At 40.1% G+C, this 14,232-nt stretch overlaps 1 non-coding gene across 1 annotated transcript; it reads left to right on the forward strand.

Annotated features, from left to right (window-relative positions):
- Window positions 1-7,793: 7,793 nt before the first annotated feature.
- On the forward strand, window positions 7,794-7,866 carry TRNAG-CCC (transfer RNA glycine (anticodon CCC)). Its single transcript has one exon. It is a non-coding gene; the product is annotated as a tRNA-Gly (tRNA).
- Window positions 7,867-14,232: the final 6,366 nt, after the last annotated feature.

The following is a 14,232-nucleotide window of genomic DNA, read 5'->3' on the forward strand; positions in this document are numbered from 1 at the left end:
AGCTGAAAACTTCTCAAGTATGTACGGCAAAAGACACAGATTTACAGATTCAAGAAGCTCAGCAAATGCCAAAGAGAATAACTTAAAGAAAAACCACCACAAATACAGCATCATCAAACTGCTGTAAAGCAAAGATGAAGAAAAAAATCTGGAAAGCAATCAGAAAAAAATAACATCACAATGAGGGGAAGGATGATTCAGATGTTGGCACATTTCTTATTAGAAACCATAAAGGCCAACAGACAGTGGGAGAAACATCTGGAAAGTGCTGTGAAAAATCCTGTCAATCCAGGGTTCTACAGCAGTAAAATATCCTTCAGAAATGAAAGCAAAATATAAATATTTTCAGATGAAAGAAAAATGAGAAAATGTATCACCAGTAAATCATGTCCTAAAAGAACTGCTAATGGAAGTTCTTCAGGCTAATGTGAAATTCCACAGGGACATTTGGAACTTCAGGAATAACAAGAGAACAGAAGAAAGGCCAACAGAAATGGTAAACATTTGGGTAAATACAGTAGCTTATTTTACCCCTCACAAGTTCTTTAAGATATGTAGGACAATTGGAAGCAAAAATTATAGCATTGTTAGATTATGTAGATGTAATACATACGACAATTATAGGGAAAGTGATCTATATGGTTGTAAGGCTTCTGCATTTTACTTGAAGTTGCAAACTTTTAATTCTGCTTAGCTTTTTAACTGTATATTGTAACCCAGATACCAACACCAAAAAATACTATGAAGAGATATAGTCAAAAGCTATCAGGTAATTAACTTGGAGTATTTTATAACATTAGAAATAAGTGAAGAGAAGGCAAGAAAAATGAAATAGAAGAGTAAAAAAAAATAGGTTACAAATATAAATAATAAAATAGTGGACCCAAGTTCAACAATGTTAATAACTACATTAAATGTGAATAGTCTAGACACACCTACTAAAAGAGATTGTCAAAGTGGTTTATAAGAAAGACAAAACTATGTTCTATCTCCAAATAGAATGTTAAATGTAATAATAAAAATCTCTAAATATCTATATTATTGTTAGATATTAAATATAATAATATAGATCTCTAAAGGTAAAAGGATTGAAAAAAAGTGTACCATCTAGCAAATTCTAATCAAAATAAAGCTGGAGTAGCTATGTTAATATTAGATAAAGTAGACTTCAGAACAAGCTATGTTACAAGGGATAAATAGGGCTATTACATAATGATAAAAGGGTTATTTCTTCAAGAAAATATGCTAATCACAAATGTGTGTGCAACAACAGAGCACCATCAAAAGAAACAAAATCTGAATCATCAGAGTTCGAAACAAAATCTGAATCATCGGAGTCCTAGAAGGAGAAGAGAGGGAGACACAGACACAAACACTATTTGAAGAAACGATGGCTAAAACTTTCCCAAACCTGGGAGAAATTTGCACATTCAAGTTCACAAAGTTATTAGATCACCCTAATACTTCGGTCTGAAATGATCTTCTCCAAGACACATTATAATAAAACCGCCAAAAATATAAGACAAGGACAGAACCCTAAAATCAGCAAGAAAAAAGAAGACTGTAAACTACAAAGCTGCTCCTATTAGGCTAGCAGTGGATTTCTTAGCAGAAATCCTATAGGCCAGGAAAGAGTTGGATGATATACTCAAGAATTAGATGTCAATTACATATTGAGAATTCTCTATCTGACGAAGTTGTCCTTTATTAAGAAGAAACAAAGACTCTGGGCTTCTCTGGTAGTGCAGCAGTAAAGAATCTGTCTGCAATGCAGGAGATGTGGGTATGATCCCTGGGTCAGAAAGATCCTCTGGAGAAGAAAATGGCACTCCATTCCAGTATTCTTGCCCAGAAAATCCCACGGACAGAGGAGCCTGGCAGGCTACAGTCCATGGGGCCGCAAAGAGTTGGACATGATGTAGCAACTAAACAACAACAAAGACTTTACCAGATGGTTTGACAGAAAACAACAAAATTCTGTAAAGCAATTACCCTTCAATGAGAAAATTTGAAAAAATTAGCAAAAACATAGTTTACAACAAAAAAGGTAAAAAAAAAAAAAAGACTTTACCAGATGGGATTTCTCTGGTGGTCCAGCAGTTAAGAATCCACCTGCCAATGCAGGGAACATGGGTTCAATCCCTAGTCCAGGAGGATCCCGCATGCTGTGGAATAACTAAGCCCATGTGCCACAACTACTAAGCCCAAGTGCCACAACAAGAGAAACACTGCAATGAGAAGCCTGCACACTTCAACAAAGAGTAACTCCAGCTGGCTGCAACTAGAGAAAGCCCACACACAGCAACAAAGGCCCAGTGCAGCCCAATAAATAAATAATATAGTCACACAAAATGTTTACAAAACACCATTTAAAAAAGACAGACTTCACCAGACAAACAAAAACTGAGGGAGTTTATCACCGCTAGATCTTCCTTATGAGAAATGCTAGAAGGAGTTCTTCAAGCTGAAATGAAAAGATGCTAATTAGTAATATGAAAACATACAAATACATAGAACATATAGGTAAAGAGTGAATAAATAGTCAAATTCAGAAAACTCTCATACTGTAATATGATAGTGTGTTGGCCACTTAACTATAGTATAAAGGTTAAATGACAAGAACATTAAAAATAACTACACAGTTACTATAATTTCTTAATTAATATACAATACCAAAAGAGGTAAAATCTAACATTAAAAGTGTAAGTAGGTGAGAAGTAAAAGGGTAGAGTTTTTGCATGTTAGTGAAACTAAGTTGCTCACAGTATAAAACAGACTGATAACATCTACAAGAGGTTTTATGTAAGCCTTGAGGTAACCATAAAGCACAAAAACTTACAGTAGATTCAAAAAGATAAAAAGAAAGGAAATCAAGAGTATACCACTGCAGAAAACAACCAATTCACAAAGGAAGGGAGCAAGAAAAAAAAGGAACTGCAAAACAGCCAGAAAGCAATCAATAAGATGGCATCAATAAGTCCTTACCTATTAATAATTACCCTAAAGGTAAACATATAGAATTCTTCAGTCAAAATGTACTGGAAGGATTTAAAAAATTCAACTATAAGCTGCCTGCAAGATACTCACTTTCAGCTGTAAGTTCACTCATAGGCTTAAAGTAAAGGGATGCAGAAAAAATAGTCCATGCAAATAGAAGACAAAAGAGAGTGAAGGTAGCTTTACTTGTATCGGAGAAAATAGACTTTAAGCTGAAAACAATAATAGATAAAGTCATTATATAATAATAAAGGGGTCAATTCATCAAGTGAGTGAATGTTGCTCAGTTGTGTCCAACTCTTGGCAGCCCCACGGATTATACAGTCCATGGAATTCTCCAGGCCAGAATACTGGAGTGGGTAGCCTTTCCCTTCTCCAGGGGATCTTCCCAACCCAGGGATCAAACCCACGTCTCCCACATTGCAGGCAGATTCTTTACCAGCTGAGCCACAAGGGAAGCCCAAGAATACTGGAGTGGGTCCTCCCAACGCAGGAATCGAACCAGGGTCTCCTACATTGCAGGCGGATTCTTTACCAACTGAGCTATCAGGGAAGCCCAATTCATCAAGAGAATACAGGAATTATAAATATATATGCAGCCAACATCAGACTACCTAAATGTCTTAAGCAAATACTAACAGGTCTGAAGGGAGAAACAGACAACAATAAAATAGTAGCAAGGGACTTCAATATTGCAAGCAATGAACAGATCATCCAGACAGAAAATCAGAAACATTGGATTTCAACCATATTTTAGTCTAAATGGACCTAATAGACATACAACAGCAGCAGAATATACTTTTTTTTGGTTGCCATGCTGTATAATACATCTCAAGAACTTACAGATACATCTCAAGAACTTATAAGATATTATAACTGGAAGTTTGTACCTTTTGACTACCTTCATGCATTTTGCCCACCCCACTCCCACCTCTGACAACCACCCATCTGTTCTCTGTATCTATGAGTTTGGTTTATTATATTTCTCAAACAAACAAAAATAGAACTACCAATAGATCCAGCAATCCAACTTCTGGGTACATATTCAAAGGAAACAAAAACAGGATATTGGAGAGATATCTGTACTCCCATGTTTTTGCAGTATTATTCACGATAGGCAAGATATGGAAACAACCTAACTGTCCATCTGTGAATGGATAGAGAAAGTATGATCTATATATATATTTATGTGTGCTCAGTTGCTCAGTCATGTCTGACTCTTGGTGACCCATGGACTGTAGCCTGCCAGGCTCCTCTGCCCATGGAATTTTCTAGGCAAGAATACTGGATTGGGTTGTCATTTCCTCCTTTAAGGGATCTTCCCAACTGAGGGATCAAACTCACTCCTGTGTCTCCTGCATGGGCAGGCAGATTCTTTACCACTGAGCCATCTGAGAAGCCCTCCATATATTAACATAATATAAAATTTTGTTGTTGTTTACTAGCTAAGTCATGTCTGACACTATTGTGACCCCATGGACTATAGCCCACCAGGCTCCTCTGTCCATAGGATTTTCCCAGGCAAGAATACTGCAGTAGGTTGCCACTCCCTTCTCCAGGGAATTTTTCCAACCCAGGAATCAAACCTGCATCCCTTGCATTACAGGTAAGTTCTTTACCACTGAGTTACCAGGGAAGCCCTAATATACAGTATAATATATCTAATGGGATATTATTCAGCCATAAGAAAGAAGGAAATCCTGCCATTTGTGACAACTTGGATGGACCTTGAGGGCACTATGTTAAGTGAAATAATTCAGACAGAGAATGGCAAATACTATATTATATCACTTATGTGGAATATAAAAATCACAACTCACAGAAATAAGAGTATAGAACTGAGATTACCAGGGGCTAGGAGAGTAGGGGAATCAGGAAGATGTTGGTCAAAGGGTACAAACTTCCAGTTAAAAGATGAACAAGTTCTGGGAGCCTAATGCACTGCACTGTGATCACAGATAACAGTACTGTACTGTATAATTGAAAACTGCTAAGAGAGTAGATCTTAAATCTTCTCACCATAAAAAATAAACGGTAATTATGTGATGCAGTGGCGGTGCTAGCTAACACAATGATGGTAATCATATTGTAATATATTTGTTTAAAATCAGCACACTGCCCACTTTAAACTTGTGCTCAGTCCCTCAATTGTGTGTAATTCTTGGTGATCCCATGGACTGTAGCCCACCAGGCTCCTCTGTCTATAGAATTTTCCAGGCAATGATACTGGAGTGGGTTGCCTTTTCCTACTCCAGGGGATCGTCCCAGCCCAGGGATCTAACCTGTGTCTCTTGTATTGGCAGGCAGATTCTTTACTGCTGTGCTGCCCGGGAAACCACTTTAAATTTATATATCAATTATAGCTCAATAAAGTCTGGGTGGGGGGAGAAAATGCCAAAGATCCTACAAAAACAAAGCAGAATAAATGAGTTTCACAAAGTCACAGGATACTGGGTCAATATTTTAAAAACTGTTTGTTAATATACACAAATAAATGAACTAGTGAAGACTGACAATTTTTTAAAAGTACCATTTACAACAATACCATAAAACATGAAATACTTAAATACAAATCTTACAAAATATGTGTAAGATCTCTATGCTGTAAGCTAATAAATTACAAAAAACATGAAGGAAATCAAAGAGGATCTAAGTAAATGGTGAAATACACTATATAAATAGGCTAGAAAGGCTCAGTATTCTTAAGATGCCATGTTAAACCACGGAAAAGCCAAGGCGGGTACTACTGTAAAGCTGTCCTTAGGGCATCAGTTGGCCTTAACCCAGCCATGAAGCTCTCCGCCAGCACCGCCATCATTCCCATACAAGGGGGATAATAATAATAACCCGTACATCCCAGAGGACTGCAGGAAGGATTCAATGAGGTCAGGTAAATAAATGAAAATCACTCTGGAAAGCAAAATATCCCACAGAACGCTGGTTCTGTCTCCTCTGCAGTGCACCCCACCGGCACAGCACCTGGCCCACCCCTCACTCACCTGGGCCTCCTACCACTAGGCAATCGCGGACAAGACCTCAGTAACTGGGCTGTGCTGGAGCCTCGGCAACCGCTGCCAGGCCTTCCGGGCAACCCCAGCCTTGCCGGCGCCTCCGGGACCCCAGACACTCAGTCTCGCCTCTCAGACCGTCCAGAAAGGCCTCCACCAGGCAGACCACAAGGTGTAACGGTTCCTCAGGGACCCCCCCTGTTTGCAGACTTGCCCCTCGCGCCCAGGTCAGCTGGGCCAAGGAAAACCCAGAGACACCAGGGGGATTCACTGGCTACGAATGCTTTTAAAATAAGTTGTTTGTTCCGTGTTGTGATCCTCAACAGTCCTGTGAGGCAGGGCTCAAAGACATTGATAGGCCTATTTTACAAATCAGTCAGAAGAATGAAAATAACGCAGCGGAGACCAACGGGCCAAGACGGCGGCCCTCACGTCTACCAAGTCCCTGTGGGCTACCTCAGGTGAACCCTATGGTCGCCTGGCAACGCTGGACCCCCTTGCTCCCAGGCAGGCCTCTGGTTTCCTGGACCTAAAAGTGAAGATCTTACCCTTTGTACTGCGTGGGAGAGGTGCAGGGTGGGGATGGGGGGCAGCCCGAGGCGGGGTTCATCCATCCAGAGTCAGGTGCTTCTTGCCTTTTCACCATTCATTTGTCTGTACCCGTTTGAAAATTCCGAGTGCTCCACCCCACCTCAAAATCCCAGCATTTTGGAAAGCTCATGGACCACTGGAGTCCCACCAATCTGGCCAGCCATACCTATTGATATCCCAGAATTCTTTGATATTTTCCCCTGAAGTCTTAGTGACTCTTCATATGATGCCAGGAACCCCATTATTTTTTACCTCAGACTAAGCATGCATGTTGGCAAAGTGCAGTGTCACCTATAATCAACTAATCCTGTCTTGTCACATATGACCTCGCTAATCGAATTCAGATTTGTGAGGACAAATATGAATCCCTAAGCCAAATAGGGGCACAAAAGAAAAATATCAGAGTAGTCATGAAAAAACATTTTTGCATGAAACTTACATCTCTACTACTTCTAGACCAGACAGCCTAATCAAGCTCTGTGAAGCTAGCATTATCCTGCCACCAAAGCCAGATAAAGACTTGACTACTCAGATTCCTCTGCATTTTCCTGGATTAGAGAAGTGGCCCACTCCTTCCTGTAGTGGGCTGTCCTCCCCAGTGGTGGGTTGAATGGTGGCCACCCCCCCCAAAAAAAAAAAACGAAATGCCTATGTTTGAATCCCCAGAACCCATGAAGTTTAACTTATTTGGAAAAACACCTTGAGATGAGACCATCCTGGACTACCAGGGTGGACCCTAAATCCAATCCAAATGTCCTTATAAGAGAAACACAGAGAAAAGGAAGAGGCAATGTGAAGACAGAGGCAGAGCTTAAAGTGACACAGTCACTATTCAGGAAACACCTAGAATCAATAGATGCTGGAATAGACAAGGAACAGACTCTCTCCTAGAGCCTCTGGTTAAGGCTGGGTGGGCCTTGAGTGAAGATAAAACCTGGGGTTCTGTGTCTTCCTTAGCAGTCATTTAGGTAGAGCCCGAAGAGACATTCCACAACCCAGAGAGGATAAACTATTAGCCCTACAGCCTCCAACTAAAAAAAAAGTACCCTCACCCTCCTGCCAGTATCTGATTGACCTGTTTTTATTTTGGGGGCAGCACATTTCTACCAAATTCCCAGATAAATAACAAAGTTTGAAGGGGACTCTGGTATTAATAACAGGAAGTCGCAAAAGCAACAGTAAGGGAGTGCTGAAACGTCCCTGGTGGTCCAGTGGCTAAGACTCTGCACTCCCAGTGCGGAGGGCCCAGGTTTGATCCCTGGTCAGGGAACTATAGATAATTTATGTTGTTACTAAAGATCCTGTGTGCCGCAATGAAGATCGAAGATCCTGCCTTCTGCTTCTAAGACCCAGGGTAGCCAAATAAATAAATATATATTAAAAAAAAAAAGAAAATCCTGCCATTGGTCTCCCTGCCCTGTTCAGGCCTCACAGAATGGTGGGCACCTGTAACCAACCTCCCCAGAGTCTCTGGCAATGAGATTCTTCCAGCACCTGCCAGCGCCCAGCCTTTGGACCTCATGAACTTTCTCTCTGTGGAGCAGGACAGGCCTTTGCACGGCAGCTGCCGGCTGTTCATGGGCCACAGGGAAGGCTGATCCTCTGCTCAAAGGGAAGGTTGTTCCTCTCCAGCTTGGCGTTCTCATCCTCCTATATGTTGGTTCTACTGTGGTGGGAGTATAGACTTTTTAGTTTTTAAATCTTCCTATAGTTTATTCATTTTCTTTGTTTAAAAATTTTGACAAGCAAGGGACTCACATGATTCTAAAATCTGATGGTATACATATAAAACCATAGAAATAACAGGATTTATGGGGAAAATAGGGTTTTTCCAAACAGCTCAGAATCTCCACATTTTGGTAACCATAACAGAAACAAAACGATCCATAACAATCCAAATAAAAACACTAGCATTGTTTTTAAAACACTCGTTAAACAACTAATAGACAAAGGTTGTAATATGAGGTAAAGGACTTTACCATTATTGAAACAAAAAAGGGGTAAAGCTACTTTGACTAGGTGAGGACAGATGGAAGCTGGTGGTTTATGGAAACAGAGCAGGGGCTCATCACCAACAGAAGCTGCAGGATGAGCAGCTGAGACTTTGCAGAAAAAGTAGGTGCCTATGCTGGTGGCTTTGGCTCATTGTTTGTGGTTGTTTCTTTTGCACTAGCATTTCTGGGTTATCTTACTACCTTTTTCCATTTAAAATTAGCTTACAGAGTTATAAATACAATCTTCTCCCACAAAGCACAGATTACACCACAATCATCTTTTTCTATCACTGCAAATGCATCTCAGCAGAAGACACCTAGGAAAGCTCTTCTAAGGCATCCTGATGACATTTTTCTCCCGTGCTTTTGAGGAGCGCATCAGCAAAAAAAGTTGTTGCCGCTCCTGTGTAGAATCAGCAGCAGCACCTTACTAGTCTTGTCCGCAAAAAATTCAAGAAGATCAGGATAATTATTTCATAAGCACTTCAAGACAGAGAATGTGTTCAACCACGTGGAGAGGAAGGAGGTGGAGTGAATGGCATCATCTAAGCATCATATTCCCTCAGCATGTTCGGCTCTATTGCATTTGGAACTTTGCATTCAGCTGCTGCTACTCAGCACAAAACATTCATGTATTGGGACAGATACACACGGCACAATCCAGATTCCATGTTATGCTGACACCATTCCCTTGTTTATTTGCCTGAAGAAGCATTCTTTGCCACAGTAGAGACACTGAAGGGTCTTGCTTACAATCCCGCCCATCATCTGTCCAGTTCAAGCCTCAACCCCAAATAGGGAACCACTTTCTTTAGTTTCTTGTGTACTTTCCAGCTATGAAAATATCAACAGACTCTTGGTTCCCATCTCTCTGTTTTTGTTTTTGTTTTTCTTAAACACAAAGATAACGTATTCTACAAAGTTTTTCACCTTACTCTTTCCACTTGCAGTATATCTTTGAGATCTTACCAAAAGTACACAGAGAACTCCTGCATTGTGATTAGTTTTTCATTGCATAGTATTCCTGTGTGTGTGTGCGTGTGTGCATAAAATTTTAGCCAGTCTAAAACTGATGGATGCATAGATAATTCCCAATCTTTTGTTAAGACAAACTGCAATGAACAAAATATATGTTTTGTGCGTATACAAGCATATCTGTAGAATGAATTCCAGGAAATGGAACTGTGGAAATTGCAGGGTTTAAGGGTATATACATCTACAATTTTGACATGCACTGCCAATTGTTTTTCTAAATGTTTGTCCTAAGTTGGATTCTACAAGCAATAAATGAAAGGAGGGCTTGTTTCTTCACAGCTTTGCCCATCAAGTATATGCCAAACTTTTCAATTTTTGCCATACTTACAGGAGCAAAAAATAAATAAATAAATTCCTTGTACAGTTATTTTATTTGCTTCTTCTTTATTATGAGTTAGGTTGAGCATTTTTTTCATCTTTCAGGCTATTTTGTTTTCTCTTGTTGTATGAACTGTCCATAGGGCTCCTTTATCAACATGTAACATAAATATTTAATTTATATTTCGTCCATTATTTGTCTTCCCCCAGTTGAATGCTAGCTCCCTGAAATTTTTGTCTGTCTTGTTCTGCTGGAGCCCCAGCATCTATGAAAGGACTTAGCACAAAGTAGGTGCTCAATAAGTATTGAAGAATAACTAAATGGATAAATAGCATTCGATTAGAGCTGGCAGTGGGGCAATGAGGAGCTATGCAATAGATGGTCCTGGGGTAATCAGATAACCATCAAGGAAAGAGAGAAACAAACCCATATCTTGCTCCAAACATAAAAATGAATTAATCCAGATATACTAAAGGCTTAAATTTGAAAGACAAAACTTTCAAATTTTATAAAATAATATTGGAGATTATTTTTGTGATCTCAGGACAGGAAAGAATTTATTAAACTAGACACAGAGTCCACAACATAAAGACCGATAACTTTGGCTGCTTTAGAATGAAGAACTTCTCTTCATCAAAAAAAATCAAGACAAGCGGGAAACTCTGAGACGGTACCTGTAACACAGGAAGCCGAAATCGTTTTTTCCTGCAATGACTCTCTACTGCCCTCTAGTGCCAAAGCTCTCTGCCTGCTGGCAAAGGAAAAATATTTAAAGGGCTCAGGTGCATTTTTGGAGCCGAGAAACAATAAATTCATAACAAATCCCATGGGGAAGTAGTGATGAGGATGACAATACCTGAACTTTCCATCTAACTTTCCATCATTCAAAGTGGGGTGGAGATCACACACCTCTTCGTGTGCTGCAGTAGGTACAAGAACACTTATCAACTATTTCTTGCCTTAATAAATGGGACCCAAATCTGATAGAGCATCTAGATCTAAGTATGAGCTACAAGAAATACAAAAGACAGACATACAAGTTAATGGACATTATGAGGAATCCAGATAAATCCGGACTGGAACATTTTACAGTATAAACGAACTGGTTTCTTCAACAAATTAATAGCATGAAGCTAAAGGAAGGGTGGATTGCCATAAATAACAGGAGGGTTAAAATACATAATAATAAAAACACATTGTATTGTCAAAGTATAATTTTTAGAAACTTAAAAATAATGGTGCTATACACATATCAAGTGAGCATTTATCAAGGAAGGATAAAGGGAACCAGTAAAAAAGAATTACTGCAAAAACATCCAAAAGACTCAATATACATGGGCACTGGACGTACCTCTTTTATATCTCTACTGACCAATATTCATTTACATTGCTATTGTTCAAGAAGCATTTGCATCTGTGTCATTTTTCTATAAATTCACATCTACCCTTAAAGAGCACACTAAATACTCTAAAATAACAAGTCACAGTAAAGCTACATTAGAGAATGAGATCATTCTTCCATGGGCCTGTTGGAAAACATGCCAGTGTTACACAGTAAGGACACAGAGTCATCAGTTTGCCTATGTCCAAGTTTGGGATTCTTTTTCCTTAATAGTATGGACTTTGTTTGCATCTAGATTCCTAGAACTCAACTGCCAAAAAACACCTTTGAGAAAATCATGGAGTTTAAATATGGTCAAGTAAAGTGAAACATGTCTGTAATTCGCTTTAAAATATTTGAGTTAAAAAAGAAAGGAGGGGGAAGGAATAGATAAACTAACATGTTGATAATTGGTGAAGCCAAGTGGTTCATGATATTTCCTCTATTTTTACGTAGGTTTGAAAAATTCCATACTTTCAAAAAATATGTCATGATAGTATTCTACTTCACACTGTGAGGTAACTGTACCCTCACCACATAAGGTTTAGAATTTTTAAGTATAAAGTTAAAAGTTGAATTTCTCATTGTTTACTAAACAGCATATTTTTACTAACTTTTGAACAAAAAGATGTTTATATAAACATACCTAAAATATAAATAAATGGAATAAAAAGTATTTTAAAGAACTACTCAAGTCATATAAGAGATTGGCTCAGTCTACACCTTCTTTCTGTTCAAAACCCAGCAGTTAATGCTGTAGCATTCAAAATGCCTTTTTTTCCTTTGAAAAGGGACAGTGAAGCCTGTGATTTTTTAGCCTGTAGCCAGGTCTTAGTATAAAAGCAGTCAGTTGTTAGCACACATTTATTTATTTGTTAAACTTTTGCTAGAAAACAGATATATAGGCTTAAAGCCCTGTTTAGTTGACATAACTTTTAGCTTTTCCTTTAGATATGTCATTTATTCATGATATGTCATGGCCCTGATAACAAGTTATCCTTCATACAAAAGATTCGAATTCTTTGCCTCTTTACCAATGCTGCTGCTGCTAAGTCACTTCAGTCGTGTCCGACTCTGTGCGACCCCATAGACTGAAGCCCACCAGGCTCCCCCGTCCCTGGGATTCTCCAGGCAAGAACACTGGAGTGAGTTGCCATTTCCTTCTCCAGTGCATGGAAGTGAAAAGTGAAAGGGAAGTCGCTCAGCTGTGTCCAACTCTTAGCGACCCCATGGACTACAGCCTATCAGGCTCCTCCATCCATGGAATTTTCCAGGCAAGAGTACTGGAGTGGGATGCCATTGCCTTCTGCCCTTTACCAATGGGAGATTCATATTTTTAAGTATTCTGGTTTAGAGGTCTCTTTCCAAGCACTCTAACATTCTTAAGACCTTGAAATTTCTGAAAGCCATATTTTAACTCAATAAATACCATAAACAGTAGGAACATATCTACTAAATTATCTTGCTTGATTTAAGATTCTCATTTAAAATGCAAATAGTGATATCCTTTGCACTAGTCAATACTTCTTGCTTCACGGGCTTTATATATTATCTCATTTAATCCTCACAACGATTCTATGAAATGGATATAATTATTATATCTATTTTTCAGAGAAAGAATCTACTACACATAGAGGCTGAGCAACTCCAAGAATCATGAAAAAAGTGGCAGAGAGGAGAATTTCCGCTCATGCAGAGACTTGACTCGAAAGCCAAACTCCTAACCAGCCCCATATGATGCTTTGGTCTCAGGTGGTATGGCTGGAGAGCTGGAGGAAGGAATTTTGGCTCTGCCCTCAGACACTCGAGGGGCAGTGAGTCTGAGCAGCCAGCAGCTACAGAGGCAGTTATCTCTGTGTGCTGCTCCAAAACTGCCACTGACTGTAAAGCAAGCCTTGGAAGGACTTCTCCAGTGATCTAGTGGCTAAGACTCCACGTTCCCAATGTAGGGGGCCCAGGTTCCATCCCTGGCCGGGGAACAAGATCCCACATGCTGCAACTAAGAGTTTGCATCTGAAAACTAAGTCAAATAAGTAAATTAATTAATATAAAGGCAAGTCTTGGAGTCACCTTACTTGATCTTGAATAGCTGCATCAACCAAGGTGTAGTGTGGTGGGAGAGGGGAATGTGTAAGCGACACTGTAGCCAAGCAGAGCCACAGGGCTTTAGAAAGCTTCCAGAAATGCCCAAGCAGAGCCCATTCATTCACCATGTGCAGGGAACACAGGTGATGTCTCCACCCTCATGGCTTACATTAGTGGGTGGGGGGTGAGTGACAAAGAGACGAACAAGATGCTTTCCAACGCTGACAAATGTACAAAGAAAGTGAAACCGAATGCTGTGTCATGAACTGTTTTAGACTGGTTGATGAAAGAAATCCTTATGGAGATGCCAGCTGAGCAGAGACATGACTGACAAGAAGCTGGCAGCCATGCCAGGGGCTATGGCAGAGAGTTTCAAGACTAGAGAGGCTGCAGCACAGCCTTAGGGAGAAATGGCAAGAGGGAAGCCAGAGAGAGAAGCGGGCCGGTTGTGTCAGCCCCCAGGCCCTGCAGAGGCCTTCCTGTCTCTCTAGGTTGGCTGGGAAGATGTCTGAGAATTTTATGCAGGGAAAAGGACCTCTGTGCCTGGAGGGTGCACAGAATGGCCTGTGGGTGGGGCAAGTACCTCCTAGAGACAGAAAGTGAAAGTGAAGTAGCTCAGTCCTGTCTGACTCTTTGTGACCCCATGGACTATAGCCTACCAGGTTCCTCACTCCATGGGATTTTCCAGGCAAGCATACTGGGGTGGGTTGCCATTTCCTTCTCCAGGGGATCTTCCCAACCACCATGGACTATAGCCTACCAGGTTCCTCACTCCATGGGATTTCCCAGGCAAGAATACTGAGGTGGGTTGCCATTTCCTTT

This window comes from Odocoileus virginianus, chromosome 27, assembly GCF_023699985.2.
Source record: "Odocoileus virginianus isolate 20LAN1187 ecotype Illinois chromosome 27, Ovbor_1.2, whole genome shotgun sequence".
Taxonomy (NCBI): Eukaryota; Metazoa; Chordata; class Mammalia; order Artiodactyla; family Cervidae; genus Odocoileus; species Odocoileus virginianus.